Source organism: Lygodium microphyllum, chromosome 17 (genome assembly GCF_053477565.2).
Source record: "Lygodium microphyllum isolate KBCC chromosome 17, Lygodium_microphyllum_v1.1.10, whole genome shotgun sequence".
Classification (NCBI taxonomy): domain Eukaryota; kingdom Viridiplantae; phylum Streptophyta; class Polypodiopsida; order Schizaeales; family Lygodiaceae; genus Lygodium; species Lygodium microphyllum.
In genome coordinates, this window is record NC_141151.1 from 2,479,798 (window position 1) to 2,500,008 (window position 20,211).

General features: G+C 39.2%; 1 pseudogene; it reads left to right on the forward strand.

Moving 5' to 3' along the window:
• The window catches only part of LOC148021505 (uncharacterized), a 96,571-nt pseudogene extending 92,927 nt beyond the window's left edge, over positions 1-3,644 (forward strand).
• Positions 3,645-20,211: the final 16,567 nt, after the last annotated feature.

Below are 20,211 nucleotides of genomic sequence, written 5' to 3' on the forward strand. Positions count from 1 at the left end.
GAGGGCCAAGTGGCCGAGTGGGCTGAGTCAGGTGGGCCGAGTTGGCAGGGCCGAGGGCCGATTCTGGGACTTGGCCCAGAATTGCGATCACTCGAACGGGCCGAACGCGACGCATTTTTTCGTCGAACTTCAAAAAATTTGTCGCATCGAGCGATGGAGGCCATCCTATTGATCAAGCAGCTCTAGATCCAACCTACTCATGCAGTGGAAGGTGTGGAATTGCCTGGGCTGGGCAAATAACTCCCGCATGGCTAGATCGAAGCGGATCCACTCAACGAAGCTTTCTTCCTCTCTCTTGCTCTCCTAAAACCTTGCAATGCACAATGTGGCCTTTCTTGCCACTCTTGGCCCCTTATCACCTTGTCCAGGCCTGCATTCACCTTAATCTTGCTTTCCTTACTAACATTTAACCCAAAATTTCATTTCTTGCCCTTCTTTTCCATGTTTCAGCCTGTTATACAGCAACAGAAAACCCTATTGTTTGCTCCAACGTTTTTCTCCTATCCTTTCCAAATGCAGGAAAATACTATAAGAAAAATACCTGCACTTCTCCATCATGCTTTCCCAAGTCCAAAACAACAAAAACCTACTTGGTAAGGAGATCGAATACCTCTTCAAACTCCCTTGCTTCCTACCTATCTAGATCAAGCACCAGTTCGTGGAAAACCCTACTTCAATGCTCGATTCGAAGCGTGCAAGCGCTCAAGGCTTGAATCAGTTGGTCCTGGCAACAGAACCAAAATGTGGGAGCTTTCGCTCAACCGCCAAGACCCACGGACCACTTATTGTTTCAAGCGTTCCAAGTCGAGCACTAATGGCTACCTCTCACATAGCCAACACGCCATCCATATCTATGGGTGTAGTGAGCTTACCTCCATGCCAATCAAGTTACATCCTCTCCTGCACATTCCGATAGTTCCACGATCCAAGTACAAGCTTCAAGCAAGCTCCATCCTCAAGCTCCACGCTCCAAGCTCCATTGCTGTGAGCAAGAGAAGAGAAGAGAAGAGAAGAGAAGAGAAGAAAAGAAGAGAGGAGAAGATGGAGAGCTTCTCCTCCCCGGTCCCTCACCCTCACACACTCACTCCCTCACACTCTCACACTCCCTCTCTCAAGTACAAGCTCAAGCAAAGAAGAAGAAGAAGAAGAAGAAGAAGAGGAGACCCACTTTTGGCCACACACAAGAATGAGCTTCTCATTCACTTTTCAACTTTATATATGAAACCCTAAATCCCTTTTGGGCGGTCATCCCCTTATCCCCTTTTTTACATGGCCGACCGTGGCCTAGAGGCCCTTTTTCCCATTGTCCTCCTATCTTCCTAGCTTCCTTCCTACCGCCCATCTACCTTTACAAATTGCACGGGTGAGAGCCCGACGCTCCTTAAATTAAATCATGATGCGCTTGCACTCTTTTACAAAAGTATTGACTTGAGCTTTTCCTTGTGCGCCTTTGTCTTCCACTTCTCTTTGCCTTGGCCTTTGTATTCTACTTTAGCTTTTCCAGATTTTCCACCTTGTTCATCTACCGGTTAACAAATAGCATTGACAACTATGTATCTTTGTACATCCCCACTCATATGTCCTTGTACATGACTATTCTCACACTCCCCAAATGTGCAATTGGTTCTTGCACTCATCCCTCAACTACTATTGATTAAACTTGCTATGTTTTCTTGAGAGTAAGGTCTTCCTTCAAGATAGAGTCTTTGTCCTTCTGCATGTGTAATCCCTCTATGGACCCCATCTATATATAGGTCTACAAAAAGACAATGTCGCTCTAACTTGATTGATCCTTTGCTTACTAGGCAATACATTACTTCCCTTAACTTGGCAAATCAGCCCAAGAAGGGTGATGTAACAGGATGACTACTCATCCTTTTGCAAGTTAGATTTACGCTAGAGCCTACCAACCTTATTCCAAGGAGTGGCAAATCTATCTTGTGATTAAATCACAAGGCCATGCGACATTGCAATTTGTTGGATAGGAGTCGCATCTAAACTTGTGGGATCAATCTCCCATCAATGACGTTCCTTGGTCAAGGAATATGAGGGGGCACATGCAAATCCTATGCAATAAAGAGGCCTTGTCTTTCTCCACTGATGGTAGATGGAGCAATCATGTAGAGATTGCCCCAAAAGCTAAAAACCACTCCATCTAAAGGAAGTGATATTCTCTGCCATCCTCCGTATTGTCTTCAATCATATGTCTGTACTAGAGAATGCAAACGAGTAGGCAATGGATGATCTCCACCCATCTCAAACTCCAAAGTAGGAGGTAGAGGATGTCGAGAAACCTTGAGCTCAACTGAAAAAGACCTGTCCGTGCCATGTGCGAGGGACATGTGCACCACTGATAGTGAAATTATCCTCATCATCAAGTGAATATACCTACATATATAATATGGTTGCATTATATATGAGCCTTTGATTTAATAAATAGCATAGGTCGATGTCGCTCCTTGTCGATACCATAGGATAGTCACATACCATAGGTCGATGTCGCTCCTTAGGAGATGGCGCTTTCTCAAAAGTACCATGAGTCATCTCATGTGAAAAGCACTCCCGTCGTGGCCTCTGATATGTGCCATGACAATGAGCGCACCATCATATAATAGACTCATTGTAGTAGAAATCATCGTAAACGGGTTCATGTGTAGTATTGGAACTCTATGCACCCCAAACACCACCAGTAGGAGTAGGTGGAAGTGTACCTTCTGATTGGTCTGAATCTAATTTTCAAATACCATAAAAACATGAGACATTTATCAAATGATCAAAGTTAAAAAATCAATAAAAGTAACAAAACATTGAAATCTAACAAGTTCTTTGGTATATTCTAATGCTTATTGTAATATGAAAAATAAACAGACGCTACTCTATGGTGGAGACAAACAAGAGGAGGGTTGATATGTGCATGGAGACATGGCAATACTTTCACAATAAGGAGAGACACCTACGCATTAGTTTTCCTCAGTAGAAGGTGTGTGCCTTTGCTAACGTATATTGGAATTAATATGAACTTTGCTAGATTGATTCTAACTATTCTCTAATCTATGTTATTTTTAAAAATCAAATTTACATAGGAGGCAGCACAAAAGAGAGTGATAGCTAGTCACACATCTAGACTAGATTGGATGGGACAGGATGGATTTGTGGCCACATTTGTGAGTATAGACCGTTCAAATTTTAACTTTCAAAGGTAATATTATTGAATGAAGGAATCAATAAGTCTTTGGTTTTGTCTTGATGCAGACCAAAGACTATGGTCATACACCTATGATGTAAGAGATAGAGTATGCCACATACTACGGCTACCGCTCATATCACTTGTGAGTATCACTGTTTTGTTTTGTAGTTTATTTTCATGTTAATGGTAATACATTCTTATTTGATTTCACTAACTAATGCAGGAGCAGTATGGCGAGGATGACATGATAGAGGTGGCTCAACAGGAGGCCAAGGGGCGACATTGAGAGGCTGAGGGGAGCGACAACTAGATCGCTGGCCATGGTGGTGACGATCGTGGAGATGGGGGCAATGGTGGTGTTGTGGGTGGGGGTAGGGGTGGTGGCACTGGTGATGGTGATCATGAGTCCGATACTAGTGACTCGTATAGTAATGACTCATATAGTGATCGTACTTAGGGATTTGTTATGTATATTTGAGGATAAGACTTGTATTGTATATGTGAGGATTCATTACTATTCATTGTATAGACACATGTGAGAATGACATTTGTTTTGTATATTTGAGGATTGATCATGACACACTCTAGACACATGTACATATATTTACTAATGATATATATTGACGTATGTTTGTTGCATCATTGAATTTGTCTATTGTCAAACAATTAATTATTTGTCTATTGTCTATTGTCTCTTGGAAAGCTAGATAGAGACAAATTAGAATTTTTATCGCAGTTCAGTGTTTTTCTATGTTAGGCTCTAATATTAACAAGCTTTTGATTTCCTTAGTTTTTGCAAAGGTCCCAGATTCTACGCTATGTATCAACTCAAGCTAACTTTCAAGCTCAAAGATCCAAACTATGAAGTTTCAAAGCACATGATTTCAAAGTACCAAGCTCACCATAAGCTATTATGGTTACAATACCCGATTGCAAGTACAAGGTTTCATTATGAAACCTGATACCAAATCAAGTACCAAGTACCAAGTACCAAGTACCAAATCTAACACTAAAAATGTTTCTTTGTTTCCATGTTTATTGGTTAAGGTATCGCAAAGTTAGACCCACCAATCAAGTACCAAGCACCGAATCAAGTACTGAGCATTGAATCTATACCAAGTACCGAATCAAGTACCAGGCACCAAATCAAGCACCAAGTACTAAATTTAGTACCAAGTACCATGTACCAATTGCAAAAATGAAGTTTCATTATGGAACATAATATCAAATCAAGTACCAAGTATCAAGTACCAAGTACCAAATCTAACACTAAAAAGTTTTCTTCGTTTTCATGTTTATTGGTTAAGGTATTGCAAAGTTACACCGACATGTACCAAGTCGTACAAAATAAGGACAAAAAGGTTGAACCTAGGTACGATATTTGATGTCTTATAATTTTCAATATTTATATTTTTCTTGTTTTTCTTTTTGGCTCATAATTTAGCAAGCCAATTTATCGGATGGTACGTCCACAATAATCTCTTTCTTTCTTTCTTTCGTTCTATCTTTATGTATATACAATAGTTGTTGGGGGCAGCCACATGACAAAATATGACGTTATGGAGAAGAGTTGATGCGACTGTAGATGCTTTTGTATCCGGGAGTGCTTGAGCTTCACACCACCTAGTTAGATAATCTGTCATGACAAGGACAGATTTGTTGCCTGCCACAGAAGTAGGAAATGGACCTATGAGGTCCCAGCCAACCATCTCAAATGGTTCATTCACCTGTATCGATGAGAGATATCCGGGTTTCTGATTGGGTGATTTAAGCTCTTGGCAAGTGCGGTTTCTTAATCAGTGATGTAGTTGGTTGATCCTTTCCTATATCTGATTGTAAATTGGTATTCTTGAAGTGCCAAAGTCCATCGAAAAAGCCATCTTGGTGGGTGGGATTTTTGTAGAAGAGGGATGATGGGTTGATGGTTAGTTTCTATAGTGACAGTGGTTCCATGAAGATATGGGTGAAATTTGGTAAAAGCCCAAACCACTGCAAATGAAAGTTCTGCACTTTCTTTAGTACTTCCTCCAAGACTTGTAGATGTTTGTCCCAAGTTAGGGTATGGATGAGGATATCATCCAAATAGACGAGGAGAACACCCTTGAGGATGAGGTCGTGGAAAATTGAGTTAGCAGTTCATTGAAATGAATTGCCAGCATCTGAGAGGCTAAAAGGTATGCATGTGAATCTATACAAGCCCGTAGGGGTTTTGAAGGCTATTTTGTGAGTGTCTCTAGGAAGGGGAATCTATCAATACCCAAAGGCTAAATCAAGTGAGGTGAAATATCTAGATTTGCCTAACTGGTCGAGAACATCATCGATACGAGGTAATGGGTAGAGGTCGTGGATGATTACCTTACTTAAGGGGCAAAAATCAATGCAAAACCTATATGTGCCATCTTCTTTCTTCACTAAATGAGGCTCAAAAACCCAATCACTACATGAAGGCTGAATGATTCCCTTTTTGAGCATGTCTTGAACATTGTCATTAATCATTTGTTGTTCCAATTGCTGTTCCAATGGAGACCGTTGCCGTATGGCGTTGTTATTGTACCAATAGGGCCATTCTCCATCCAAAAAAAGCAATGAGAAATGTGGAAAAAGCATCAAAATATTACAACAACATCATTCCTCCCAAAGCTATAAGGAGCATGTTGACCGAGAAGAGGTTTAAGAAGGCCAAGGAGCAGTGTGTTGAAAAGTTCTTGTAAGGGTCTCTCCTAGACAAAGAGGACATCCAAAGCACCCTAGATAGAGTGGGGATTAGTAGACAAAGCTAAAGCCAACTCTTCAAAGTTATGCAAGAGACATTGAAGAAGAAAAGGGTCAAGGGGTATTTGCTTCCAAAGCCATCTTCAGCTCAACAAACAAGACGTAGCATCAACCGGCAAGTCTTAGAAGTGCTTGGTGAGCCTTTTCACATCATAGCTAGCTATCATGGAAAGAAGAGAGTGCTAAACTATGACAACTATAACAACATATTCTTTGACTTGAGGACGTTGCAAAGAGCAATGATCAGGTTTTCGACAAACACACCAAAGATCCAAACTTTCAAGCCGTTCTAGATATCCCCTTAACAAACATCTATATGTGCACATTGCATACCTTGTGCAGAATAGTTGAGAAAATTGTGCATCTGTACGTTGGATTTGCATGGAAATTGCAATCCCAAAAGGCCATGGATGGTGCTATCAGGGATATTAAGAGGGTTTCCTTAGACATTGGTCTCCACACGGGGAAAATTTTGTGATCGAGGTAAATCTTTAGATATCCAAAAATGGAAATAGTGTTTTCAAGAAACCCTCGATAGGTGGCCCAAGTATAAGAGGTATCTTCAAACATCTTTTAATCTCTCGTGAATATTCTATTTTTGAGCTTACCCAATTGATGAAAGAGAGGTTAAATTGATAAGAAATTTATCCATATTCCTAAATGTATTACACAATCTTTCCCTAGAGCTTTCATAGATAGTAATGATTACCAAACCACACTAATTTCATTGCCATAACCATACTTTAGCTTCTAAATTTCTCATCTACTTCTCCCTAACCTTGACATTGACTTGTTTGATTATTGTCTCAAATGCCATGAGAAAATTTGTGCCCAATGGTAAGTGGAGAAAAAAATAAATTTGTAATGCAGTGAGTCACTACTAAAGGTATTTTCCACCTACTCCCATTTCAATTTCCAGCCCATTTCACTAAATTCCAGCATATCATGAAATGAATACCTATTTTCTTTTAATCCATGCATTTCATGCTGTTTTATTAGCATAGTATTGATCTACCATGTCATTTCCCATGAGGAAAAGTGGATGCTAGGTGAGTTAGTAGGACAATAGTGAGGTGATCCTACCCTCTACTGATGAGGACCCTGAAGGGGAGCACAAACCGGCTTGAGAAGAAAATTTGGAAACCCCTCAAGTCATAGATCCCACACATTTTTCAATTTAGGTGCAGGTATCGACATAAGGATTGATGTACTTGGCCTATAGCATGATGTGCTAGGAAAAATGACTCCATGATGTATTGACAAATGTATGGGCAGTATGATATGTGGGAAAATGTATGACAACATGAAACACTTGACAAATATGGATAGAGATATGTAGAGCAACATGTATGCTTATTGATGCATTGAAGTACTTCAATTCAGCATTGAAGAATGTGACCGCAAATGCAAACAGGAATTCATTGTTGGATTACTTTCCTACAATCACAGCAAGATTAGTAAACTTGTTTTGGGTAATTGTAGAGATTATTCTCAGTACTTGTAGGGTATAGGGAACCACAGATAGCCATTGAAAATTGCTTACATAAATTTCTGTACTAAACCATTTTCAACGTTTGATAGCTCATTGGAAAGAAGACATCCTTAGTTTCGATCCGAGCCAAGAAGTTCATCATTTGGATAATTGAAGCTCAAGATATGTGACTTTTATTGTTGCTGTATATTCAGGACATATAATCACCTATGGCCAAAAACAAGAACAAGGATCTCATTATGGATACTATCATTGAAGGTTTAAGGGATTACCAATAGGAAAGAGAGCATGAAGCTCCTCAAGAAGCTATTTACCATGTGAACCATGATAATGAGGAGGTGGAAATGAGTTCAACGGATGCTGCAATCAACAATCAAGTGAATGGGGCTATCACAACTCATGTATCTATACAGATTCTAATAACATTCAGCAACTATCCAATTATATAAGGGACATGAAGTCGAGCATTGACAAACTTGTGGCTCTCTTAAGTGAGAGAATATTACCTATAGTAGTCCCAAGTGGTCTAAGCCCTCCCATTGTTGAGGAGCAGCCAAGGATCACAACACCTAAGGTGGTGGGACACTATGAGGTTGTAGAGCCATCTAGAGCTCCCATCTAGAGCTCAACTATCTCAATTTTAGCCTAGATCCACAAGATAGGATCCATGCTAACTCTAAGCATGATGAAGACACACATGGGTATGATCCTTTCTACAAATCTTTCTATGTTCAGCCCCATCAACTATCCCAAAACCAATCCATGAAGAGAAGTTTGAAGAATAAAAATCATAGCATGGTCAAGCAAGTGGGGGCAATATTTCTCATGGGCAGCACCATTATAATGGACATGGTTATGTCAATTCAACCCCAAATTTTTATGGGCCGCAATAGCATGTCAACAATAATCTTGCTTACAATCAGCCTTCTAAGCAAAGTCCTCATTCTAATTAGTTTTGGCCTCATAAAATTAGTGGGAAGCAACCACAACTAAATGCCACAACAAATATTCAGTCTTCTAAGTATGGGCAACATCAAGGAGTATATGGACAACCACATGTCATGGGTAATTCCTTCTCTTAGCCACATGGATTTGGAAATCCTCATGGACAACAACAACCATATGCTCATGGAATGTGGAGCGATGATACTCAAAGAAAAAATTCATTTGGTGCAAATACTCATGTGCAGCAACACTATCATAGCCAACCTCATCAATTTGAGAGGGAATACAAGGAGAATATTACCATTTCTAATTTCAAGGGCAATAATCCATCCCCAATTGAATAAGAAGAATGGTTTGACAAACTTGATATGTATTTCTCTTTGTATCCTAGACTGGAAAATGCTAAGGTCAAGTTTGTAGCCCTACACTTGAAAGGATATGCACATACTTGGTGGAGGTACATGTCAAGGATCGGTCATGAGTTCTTGACATGGGAAGCAATAAAGAGAGAAATATTGATTGAAGTATTTGTATCTCCAATCAAAAAAGAGAGGCTGGAAAAGAAGTGGTATACTCTTGAACAAAGGGGATTATCAGTTAGAGAATATTCTAACTAGTTCCTTAACCTCTCTAGATATGTGGATGGGGTATCCAACAATGCCAAGATGAATAAATACATATTTGGGCTTGAATCTTCTCTATCTTCACAAGTAGGAGCCATGAAACCTCTTCCTTACAAGCAACTATACAATTAGCTGAAAGGTATGGTCAAAAGTACAAGAAATTTCTGCCAAGAATAGAGCATCATTTTCAGCCAAACCAGACCACTATGACAGCTGCTAATTTTGAGTAGACAAAGATTGATTCTTAGCATGGAGGAAAGCAATCAAATACCTACAATAAGATCCCTTCATTTTCTACAGCTTATGGGTCAAAACAGGGCACTAATTTTAGATTTAATGCTGAAAATAGATCAGATGGAAAAAGGGTTGAATTTAGTAGAAAAACTTCAGCTCCTTTGGTGCAAGGTGTTAGAATATCAAGCTCCCATTACTCTTCGGTCAGTCTATCTTTATGTGTGTGACTGATATTATCTGGATACAGCTATACACGTGCGTGACATTCAATAAGTCGGTGTAGTCAGTGACTTAACCATAGTTAGTCTTGGTTAGTCATACCTATGTGTGTAAGTCTCTTTCAGTTAGTATGATGGAAGAATAATAAAAGAAGAACAACAATGAGCTGAGGCTCATCTTCCGCTCCACTTTGTCTCTCTCCCTCTCTTCCAACATGGTATCAGAGCCTGAACGCCTGAAGCCTAAAGGCTTGGCAGTGGCCATTTGACATCAAGACATTAGATATGAAGAAAACATCATCAAAGGAGACTTTGCATGCAACCCATTTTTTTGCAGAAGCTATATCTTGCTACAGAAATGGTTTTTGGAGAAACGCCTTACGGTTCCTACCGTTTCGATGTGGTCTACAACTTTACAGAAGAATTTTTTTTCAAATTTCTCACAGATTTTGAGATATTCAGCACAGACTTGTGCAAATTGGCTATTTACTGTAGTAAACAACAGGTGATTCCAGGAAACTGGTGGCTTTCATCCTAACAATGTATATGCCCTTATTATCATGCATTTGAGCATGATATTGGAGGGTTAAATGCTCAGTTTTGGAGCTTATTTGCATGCTGCAAATAGTGAATTGGTTATTGTCCTAAATTTGGAAACAATATATCTACAAGGTTGAAGTATCTGTGATGCTTATTTGCTAGTGACAAACGCTTGGATCATACCACTTGAGTGGTAGATGCTTTTTGGGATATTGTGAGTGCTGAAAGTCCAAAGTTTGGATTGATTTGTTGCTGGTTATACCGGGGTATTGACTGGTTATTGTCTGTAGGAAGGATACCTATCATCTTCACTTGACATACATGCAATATATTCTGACCGGTTGGACATTATCAACTCCTACATAGAGTGGCAACTGAATGAGATGTTTTGGGGCTATTTTGAGGTCTGAATGCTCTTGTTTTAATAGAGAAAATACTGCTGGTTATAGCAGTGGGTTGGCTGTATTTGGTACTGCTACTTGTATACAGTACAAACATTGATACTTGTATGGACATAGTTTATTGCTGGGATGTTTTGCCACTACCATAGAATGTTTTGAACTGATTTGAGCTTGGTTTATGCTCAGTTGACTGTGTTTTTTCATTGTTGGAATACAGTTTATAGCAAGCAAATTGTCATGAAAACTGTCATGAATTGTAGAAAATTGTCATGAATAGTAGGAAACTGGTCTTGAACTATAGGAAAAAGGAGTCAGATAGTTATAGGTTGTATACATCAATGAATACCTAAGCTGCAACTATGGAAAATGCTCAAGGCACTGAAAATATCACTCAAATTGTGGGAGAAAAGCTGGACAACAAAAATTTTCCTTTATGAAAGTTCTGTATGAAGAATTTTTTGGTTGACAGAGGTTATTGGGACTTATGTATAGGCGATGAGGCTGAACCTGAAATGCATGTAAGGAATTTGACAAATGATCAGAAAATGACTCATAAGCTATGGACTGAGAGAGCATGCAAGGTGTTACATTGGTTTTCCTTATGTATATCAGATGCTATGGTTATATAGATTACTGGATGTAGTTTCCCAAAGGATGCATGGGACATACTCATGAAGAATTATGGAAATATAACACATGAAAGAAAGATTCAACTGAAGCAATAGTTCAATAACATATCTAGGAATGGCAGAAGCATTCAAGCCTATACTATAGAGATCAAGAACATAGCAAATCAGCTTGCCACCATTGGATCTTCAGTGTTTGAGGATGATATGATTGCAGTGACATTGAATGGACTTGGAAAAGAGTATAAAGCATTTGATACGTCTATTTTTGTGAGAGATGAATCCCCTAATTGGGATGAGCTGATTGATTTGCTACTGCATGAGAAAGTTAAGCTTAGGCCGAATATAGGTTCTAGTACATCTCAAAGCAGAGACACTGTTCTTTACTCTAGCCAATGTGGCAGAGGCGATAGAGGGCGTGGCTCTTTTTGAGGTCGAGGAGACACTCGAAACACTTATGGACAACATCAGCAAAATATTTGGAATGGCACAAATACACAGGGCCAACGTGGATTTGGTGGCTTTAGAAGCAGGGGGAGATCACCCCATGGTAGAGGTGGTGGATCTGGTTCATGGCAGTCAAATGATCAGTCAAACAGAGATAAGGATTGCCATTACAGCAACAGATATGGACACATTACAAAAGGATTATTACAAGAAGTAGGGAGATATGAAGGCAAAGGGCAAACAATATGGGTACTATGCATCTTCTAGCGGTACTCATGATGAGCAGGTTGACAGATTGTTTGCCATGCAGCATGTATCTAAGAATGCATCTAGGTAGAATAGAGATGAGAGATGGTGCATTGATTCAGGGGCTTCAAATCATATGACACCCCATGGAGAATGGTTTGATGAGATGGTTGCAGGTTCATATGGTTATGGAATTGTTCCGTTGTTGATATCTAATGGCAAGAAAAAGAGCCTGCATGATGTACTACATGTACCTACAATAACCAAGAATCTTTTGTCAGTTGGACAAATGGTAGAACAAAATCTACAGGTGAGATTTAATAGAGATGGATGCTTTGTTGAAGACTATGGTAATGGTTGTAAATTGATTGCTAGAGGCCAAAGAGATGGCATAATGTTTACTCTTGATGCGTCAATTCTAGAATTGAAAACAACCATGTTTGCACATGATGATGGTGCTATACGGGATGTTGAGATATGGCATAAGTGGATTGGCCATGTGAATGTACAAAAGCTAAAATCTATGTAGCAGAAGGAGATTGTGCTTGGACTGCCTAAGTTCAAGTATCATGACTTTGGACATGTATGTGATGCATGTCACTTTGGAAAGTAGGCAAGGTTTCCATTTATGAGACATGTATGGAATAGCTCACGATGCTTGCAGTTGGTACATTCAGATGTACGGGGTCCGTCTCATAATGCTTCGTTTGGTGGTGCTCGTTACTATCTATCCTTCATTGATGATTTTAGCAGGTACTTGGCTTTACATATTGAAACATAAGGATGATGTGTTTGATGCATTCAAGGACTTCAAGAAGCATGTTGAAAATGAGTTGAGTTGTAAAATTTCATGTCTTAGATCAGATGGAGGTGGAGAATATGTATTTAATTACTTTGACAGGTACCTTGCTAAACATGGGATCAGAAGACAGTTAACTTGTAGCTATACACCACAGCAAAATGGTGTAGCAGAAAGGAAAAATAGGGTAATGATGGAATTGACAAGAGCTATGCTGAATGAGAAGAGTTTGCCAAATGGTTATTGGGTTGAAGCAGTAGTGACTGCTGTCTATGTGCTGAGCAGAACCCCTAAAGCAGGGATTCATGATGTAACTCCATATGAGAGGTTGTACGGTCATAAACCTGATATTTCACACTTGAAGGTATTTGACAGCATTGCATATGTGCATGTTCCTGATGAAAAGAGGAAGAAATTGGATCCTAAAACTGTCAAGAGTGTGTTCCTTGGTTATGCACAAGATCGGAAAGCTTACAAGTGTTATGTACTATCTATACATGAGACATTGATTAGTAGAGATGTTGTTTTTGATGAGTTGGCATCATGGTATGGTAATCCTGTTGCACTGGCTACTGATGGATCAGCTAGCATTGGTAATGCTAAAAATACACCTACAGTGAGTACATCTATGAGTGGTCTTACATGTGATGGGTCACCTACAGTAAGTCCTTGGTCAGGATACTTGCGGATTCGTACTCCTACGTCCATTGACACGGATATGTCAGTGAGGGGAGATTGGATAAGGGAAAAGAAAAGATGCTTGAGGATGTGACAGGTCCACTTACATAAGGTTATGAGTCATCTAACAGTGATAGTTTGGATAGTGAGTTGGGCATTCCGTCTATTATGACGCTTTGAGTAAGGTGAGTCGTTATGTACTACCTCATGAGAGGCAAGCTCAAAGTGAGCCATAGTTATAGAGATATGAGAGAGTCAAAAAACCAGTTGATAGGTTTGCATACACTAGTTATTCAGCCCACCATTATGCATATGTGGCTAGTGTGACAGGTTACAAAGAACCTACAAAGTTTGATGATGCAGCTACAGATGATAACCGGTGTGCTGCCATGGATGAGGAGTATGCATACCTGGCTGAAAATGAGACATGGAAATTGGTTGAGTTGCCTGAAGGCAAAGTCCCCATTGGATGCAAATGGGTATACAAGGTTAAGTGCAAGTCAGATGGTTTGCTAGAATGCTATAAGGCCAGGCTGGTTGCAAAAGGGTATGCACAACAATATGGCTTTGACTATGAGGAGACTTTCAGTCTGGTGGCTAAAATGACAATAGTCAAAACTGTCATTGCTTTGGCAGCATGCAAAGGTTGGAAATTATAGCAAATGGACGTCAAGAATATTTTCTTGAATGGTGATTTGGTTGAGGAAGTATATATGGAGCAACCTGAAGGCTATGTTCACCCAGACTTTCCTACACATGTATATAAGCTGAAAAAGGCTTTATATGGACTGAAACATGCACCTAGAGCATGGAATGCTCGGATCAACAGTTATATATAGCAACATGGATTTAGATTGGGTGATACAGATCACAGTCTGTTCATGAAGAAGACATATCATGGATATGTGTTTCTAGTGGTTTATGTAGATGATCTTATCATCACTGGAGATGATGAAGAGGGCATTGCTGAAATTAAATCATGTCTACAAGCTGAATTCAGAGTCAAAGACCTTGGTGAACTAAAGTATTTTCTTGGGATTGAGGTAGTCTCTATGCCTCAAAGTATATGGCTGCTACAGAAGCAGTATGCTCATGACATGTTACAGAAGTATGGTATGGCTGAATGCAAGCTTATGGAGACACCTCTTGATCAGAATGTCAAGTTGCAGATTGATGTTGGGAATGACATAGAGAATGTGACCATGTATCGATAGATGGTGGGCAGCTTGATATACTTGACTATTACTCGTCCTAACTTATGTTATGCAGTGGGGCTAATTAGTCAGCTCATGCAGAAGCCTCGCAAACCACATTTAGATGCAGTTAGGAGGATCATGAGATATATAAAGGGTACTATAGATTATGGGCTATTTTGTGTATATGGAAAATCTATTGACTTGATAGGGTTTATTGATGCTGATTGGGCTGGTTGTGCCTATGACAGGAGGTCAACCAGTGGTGGTTATGCATTTGGATTGGGTAGCAGTATGATCAGTTGGTAGAGTAAGAAACAACCTACTATTGCATTGTCTAGTACAGAAGCTGAGTACAGAGGAGTTGCCTCAGTGGCTTGCGAAGCAGTTTGCTTGATGAAACTGCTGAAAGACTTGGAATTAGCTGGAAAGCAGAGTGAGATTGCATTGTGATAACCTGAGTAGTGTTATGTTGGCTAGTAATCTTGTCTACCATGATAGTCCAAACATATTGAGTCTCACTACCATCTCATCAGAGAAATGGTTCTTACAGGGTAGATTGAGTTGATTCATTTAAAGACTGAAGACTATGTAGCATATATATTTACCAAGTCTCTTGGTAAAGAAAAGATCATATATTTCAAATAGCTACTTGGAGTTTATCAGATGGTTTGAGCTTGAGGGGGAGTGTTAGAATATCAAGCTCCCATTACTCTTCAGTCAGTCTATCTTTATGTGTGTGACTGGCATTAGCTGGATACAACTGTACACATGTGTGACATTTAATAAGTCGGTGTAGTCAATGACTGAACCACAGTTAGTGTTGGTTAGTCATATCTATGTGTGTAAGTCTCTTTCAGTTAGCATGATGGAAGAATAATGAAAGAAGAACATCAATGAGTTGAGGCTCATCTTCTACTCCACTCTGTCTCTCTCCCTCTCTTCCAACACAAGGCAAACATGTTTCCAATGACAAGCTGAAGGACATGTATGCAAAAGGACTATGCTTCAAATGTGGAGAGAAATGGTATGCCAATCATAAGGCAAAATGCAAAGCCAAGAGTGTCAAGGTAAGTGTGATCTTTGAGGAAGATTTAGATGTTGAAGCAAATGAAGGTAATGTATTTCAGCTTGAGAGCCCATCCACTCTTGAAGAGATGCATGACCATGAAGAGGATAGCCATGAGGAGTTTTATGATCCCATGGATGGTTTTCCATTCGACCTGGGTGGATATTATAGGGATGATCCTTGGATTGATCAAGATTCCTTGAGGTTATGCTCTATTTCCCATGACACATGGAATGGTTCTAAAGGGGATAATACCCTACACCTTAGCTACATCAATGGAATAATGGCTCATATTCTTATTGAAACTAGGAGTACTCATAGCTTCATAAACACAAAGTCTCTTGGTGGGCTGAAGTTGAGCACTCAAGAAATGCCTTCCTCTCTATGGATTCAAGTGGCAAATGGAGCTTATGAGAGCAATAATAAGATTTGCTCTAATGTTCCTATCACTTTATCTTCATTATGTACCACTTTGGTGAGTCTTATTGCCTTGGAGATGGGCCCTATTGATGTGATACTTGGTTGCAATTGGTTGAAGAGTATTGAAAGATTTAGCATGGATTTGGAAAGGCTGCAAATGGAATTCCAATGGCATGGATAGCAAGTTATTCTTCAAGGTATTGAGAAGAAGAAGTTAGAGGCGATCAGTCTCCCAAGAAGATCAAGAGGGAAATCAATGCTAAGGCTTGTATGTTCACTCTTCTCGTGTCTAAGATGGTTGAGGATCAGCCCTCTTCAAATCAACCCTCTATACTTCCCAAGGATATGGATCCTTGCCTTTACAAATTGTTGGAAGATTATGATGATCTATTTCAGCCTCCCTCTTCTCTTCCTCCCAAACGTGAAGTGGATCATCCCATTGATGTGATTCCAAATATCAAGCCTATCAATAAGCCTTCGTATCATCTCTCAAAGGTGAAGCGAGAAGAAGCTGAGCACCAAGTAAAGGAATCACTTAAGATGGGTCTCATACAACCAAGTCAATCTCCATTTGCTTCTCCCATTCTTTTGTAAAGAAGAAGGATGGATCATTTCGTATGTGCATTGATTATCATGATTTGAATAAGGCCACAATCAAGAATAGGTATCCAATACCAAGAATTGATGATCTCTTGGATGAGTTGAAGGATGCCAGGGTCTTTTCAAAAATCAATTTGTGATCAGGATACTACCAAATACATATGAAGGAGGGAGATGAATATAAAATAACTTTTAGGACTGAAAGGGGACTATATCATTTTATGGTTATGCCCTTTGGTCTTTCAAATGCACTAGCCACATTTCAAGCATTGATGAATAAAATACTTTAACCACTCTTGTTTAAGACAATCTTGGTATTCTTTGATGATATATTGATATATAGTAAGAGGGAAGAATATCATTTACAACATGTTAAAGAAGTGTTTGACATCTTGAGGAAGCCCAAATTGTTTGCCAAAGCATCTAAATGCACATTCATGACCAAAGAAGTAGAGTATTTGGGGCATATTGTTGGGGAAAATGGTATCAAGGTTGATTAGAAGAAGGTCCAATGTGTTAAGGATTGGCCTACACCGACAAATACCACATCATTGAGGGGTTTTCTTGGCTTGTCTTCCTTTTACCGAAGGTTCATAAAGAATTATGTACATGTGGCTACCCCATTGATTGATAAGTTAAAGAAAGAAGCTTTCTTTTGGGATGAAATAGTCGACAAAAGCTTCAATGAGCTAAAGCAACCCCTCATTTCAGCACCTATATTGGTTTGTCTCCCGATGACTTCTCTAGGGTCTTTACCATCTATGCGGATGCTAGTGGAAGAGGATTGGAGGCTATTTTAGCCCAAGAACATGGTGTCATAGCCTATGAAAGTAGAAAATTTGATGAAAAAGAAAGGAAAACGCATGTATATGAGCAAGAGATGTTGGCTATATTACATGCAGTGAAAAAGTGGCATCATTATCTTTATGGGAGTCGCTTTAAGGTGAAAACTGATCATAGGGTGTTGAAGTACTTTCTTTCTTAGCCCAACTTATCTCCTAAACAAAGAAGATGGTTGGCAATGCTTCAATCTTATGATTTTGAGATTGCATATATGACTGGAAAAGATAATATAGTGGTGGATGCGCTCTCTAAGATGTGAGCTTGTAATGTATCTACCATCTATACAAGGATTGGATAAATGACATACAAGAAAAATATTTGATGGAGGAGCATGCTGCCACAATTATGCAAAAATTACAGCAAGGAAAAATGAAAAAGACCCAAACTTCAAATGGCATAATGGACTTTTATAGTATAAAGGGAAGGTCTACTTAATCCCTCAAGGTAATTTCAAGCGAAAAGTCCTTCAAGAAATGTATTCTTCCCCTTGGTTGGTCATCTTGGTCTCTTTAAGACGTTTGACGAAGTACATAAGAGTTTTTATTGGAAGGGATTATGGCAGTGTTGTGCCACTACGCGGACATAGTGTGAAAAACTCTAGAATGAATCATCATTCAATTTTCTTATTGATCTAGAGAGTCAATGCTATATTAGCCATTAGTGTTCGTGTGTGTAGTATGGATGGTTCAAAAATACTAGATTTTTGGACAAGTTTAGCCTATTTTTGATATTTTGGATATTATTTCTTCTAAATATCCAAAAGTTATAGAAAACTTCTAGAATAGGATGACATGTAAAAAAAAGAAATTGGCTTTTACCCATTGTTGGGGGATTTTATTCAAAAATAAGGATTGGCGAAATCCCACGATGTGTGATCGTAGCTTACAGGCAACAAATAGCACTTCAAACTGGGAGAAGAATAAGGAGTGATCTGGGAGAATTTTGACGAGATGTCCTGGCATTTTGCCCCCCTTTTGGAGCCAATGGAAGCATCAGATTGGCAGTTTGGACAACAGAGAAGAAGCTATTGTTTGATGCACGCTTTTGGTCTACAAGAGATTTATCTTCTTAGGTTGCAAAAATAAATTGACAGGCTTCACCTCTATGAGTATTCTTCTACAACTTCTATTTCTTCAAACCCCTTCTCTTTCATCTAGTCCTCTCCATGAATCTCCCTTCACCCTATTGTCTCTTACCCCCATGGTAGAATTTTGACCCCAAACACTTCGACAATAGGATGTGAAGGAGTATGTCTCTCATTGTTTGGAATGCCAATAAAATAAATATTCTTCTTTATTACCAGCTAGCGTCCTTCATCCCTTGCCAATTCCATAAGGAAAGTGGACCAATATCTCTATGGACTTCATTATGGGCCTTCCTACCACAAGGCATGGTTGGAATAGTATCTTTCTTATTGTGGACAGAGTTACCAAATCAGCTTATTTTATTTCTACAAAGATGTAGTTTTCAGCCAAGCAAGAAGTCAATCAATTAATGGAAGGTGTATTCAATCTACATGGAATGCCTTTGTGTATTGTGTCGGATAGAGATACTAGATTCATGGGAAATTTTTGGAAGATTTTATTTACTTCCATGGGAACTACTCTCACTCCAAGTACTGCTTATACCACCCTCAAACTGATGGCCAAACTAAGAGGGTTAACCATGGAAGTCTACTTGAGACCTTTTTGTCATGACACTCAAATTATCATCTTGGGAAAATTGGTTGCATCTTGATGAATTTTGTTACAACAATATATATCATATGAGTATTGGGATGGCTCCATTTGAAGCACTCTATGGATACAAGGTTCAAATTCCTTCAGCCATGTTTCATGAAGAGGTTAATCCACAAGCAAAGGATAAGCTAGAGAGAATGGAGATGCTTATGAAGCAATGTAAAGAGAATATAAGGAAGGCACAAGATCTCATGAAATCCTATGTTGATGATAGGAGGAGGCACATAGAATTTGATGTTGGAGATTGGGTCTTTATGAAAGTTCCAAAGTCTCATTATGCTATCCTAAAAGGAGGGCACAACAAGTTGGCTCACAGGTTTTATGGCCCATAATTGGTGTCGAAAAAGTTTGGAGAGCTTGCATATAAGGTGCAATTACCTTCTACTATCCACATACATAATGTTTTTCATGTATCACAATTGAAGAAATATATTGGGCCAGATATATAGGTTATTGAAGAGCTTTCACCACTTGATGAAGAAGGACTTATTGTCTATGAACCTAAGAAAATCATTGGAAAGCGTGAGAATGCTCTTAGGAACTGAGCACTTATTGAATTTTTGATTAAATGGAAGGGGCTACATATGGAAGAGTCCACTTGGCAACCCTCTTCATAGTTGAATGCTTTCCCATGCACATTAAGTAGTGGTTTTGATGGTTTGGGTTGATGCCTTGGGATGTGTACTTCATTTTTTTACCACAAACACTCAATTTGGACACTTTAGTCAAAACTTATGGCAGATTTATGAATTCATTTGGACAACAAGCAGCCATTTCATTGTTTTAGGTTCATTATGAGATTTCTTCATGGAAAGTATTTCCACATGCTTCTGGATCTTCATTGACATGCTTCGCTTCATTAGTGACTTGTCTATCAACCCATTATCTTCAGCTTTGAGGACAAAACCATCTTTGGGAAGGGATGGTTTGTAATGAAGCAGGCAAGAAGAGCTAATGTGGGGGACTTTTTTGACACTTACACTATTTTGTTAGAGATTTCTTGTTCATCACCATATTGGGGTGGGTACCAAGAATTATTCTTCTTGTATCTTGTTTTCAGCTTCCATGGCTACAATGTGCTATGGTATAATGGATATGGCATGCCCTAGAATGAAGCATTGCATGCGATTTCTTGTTAT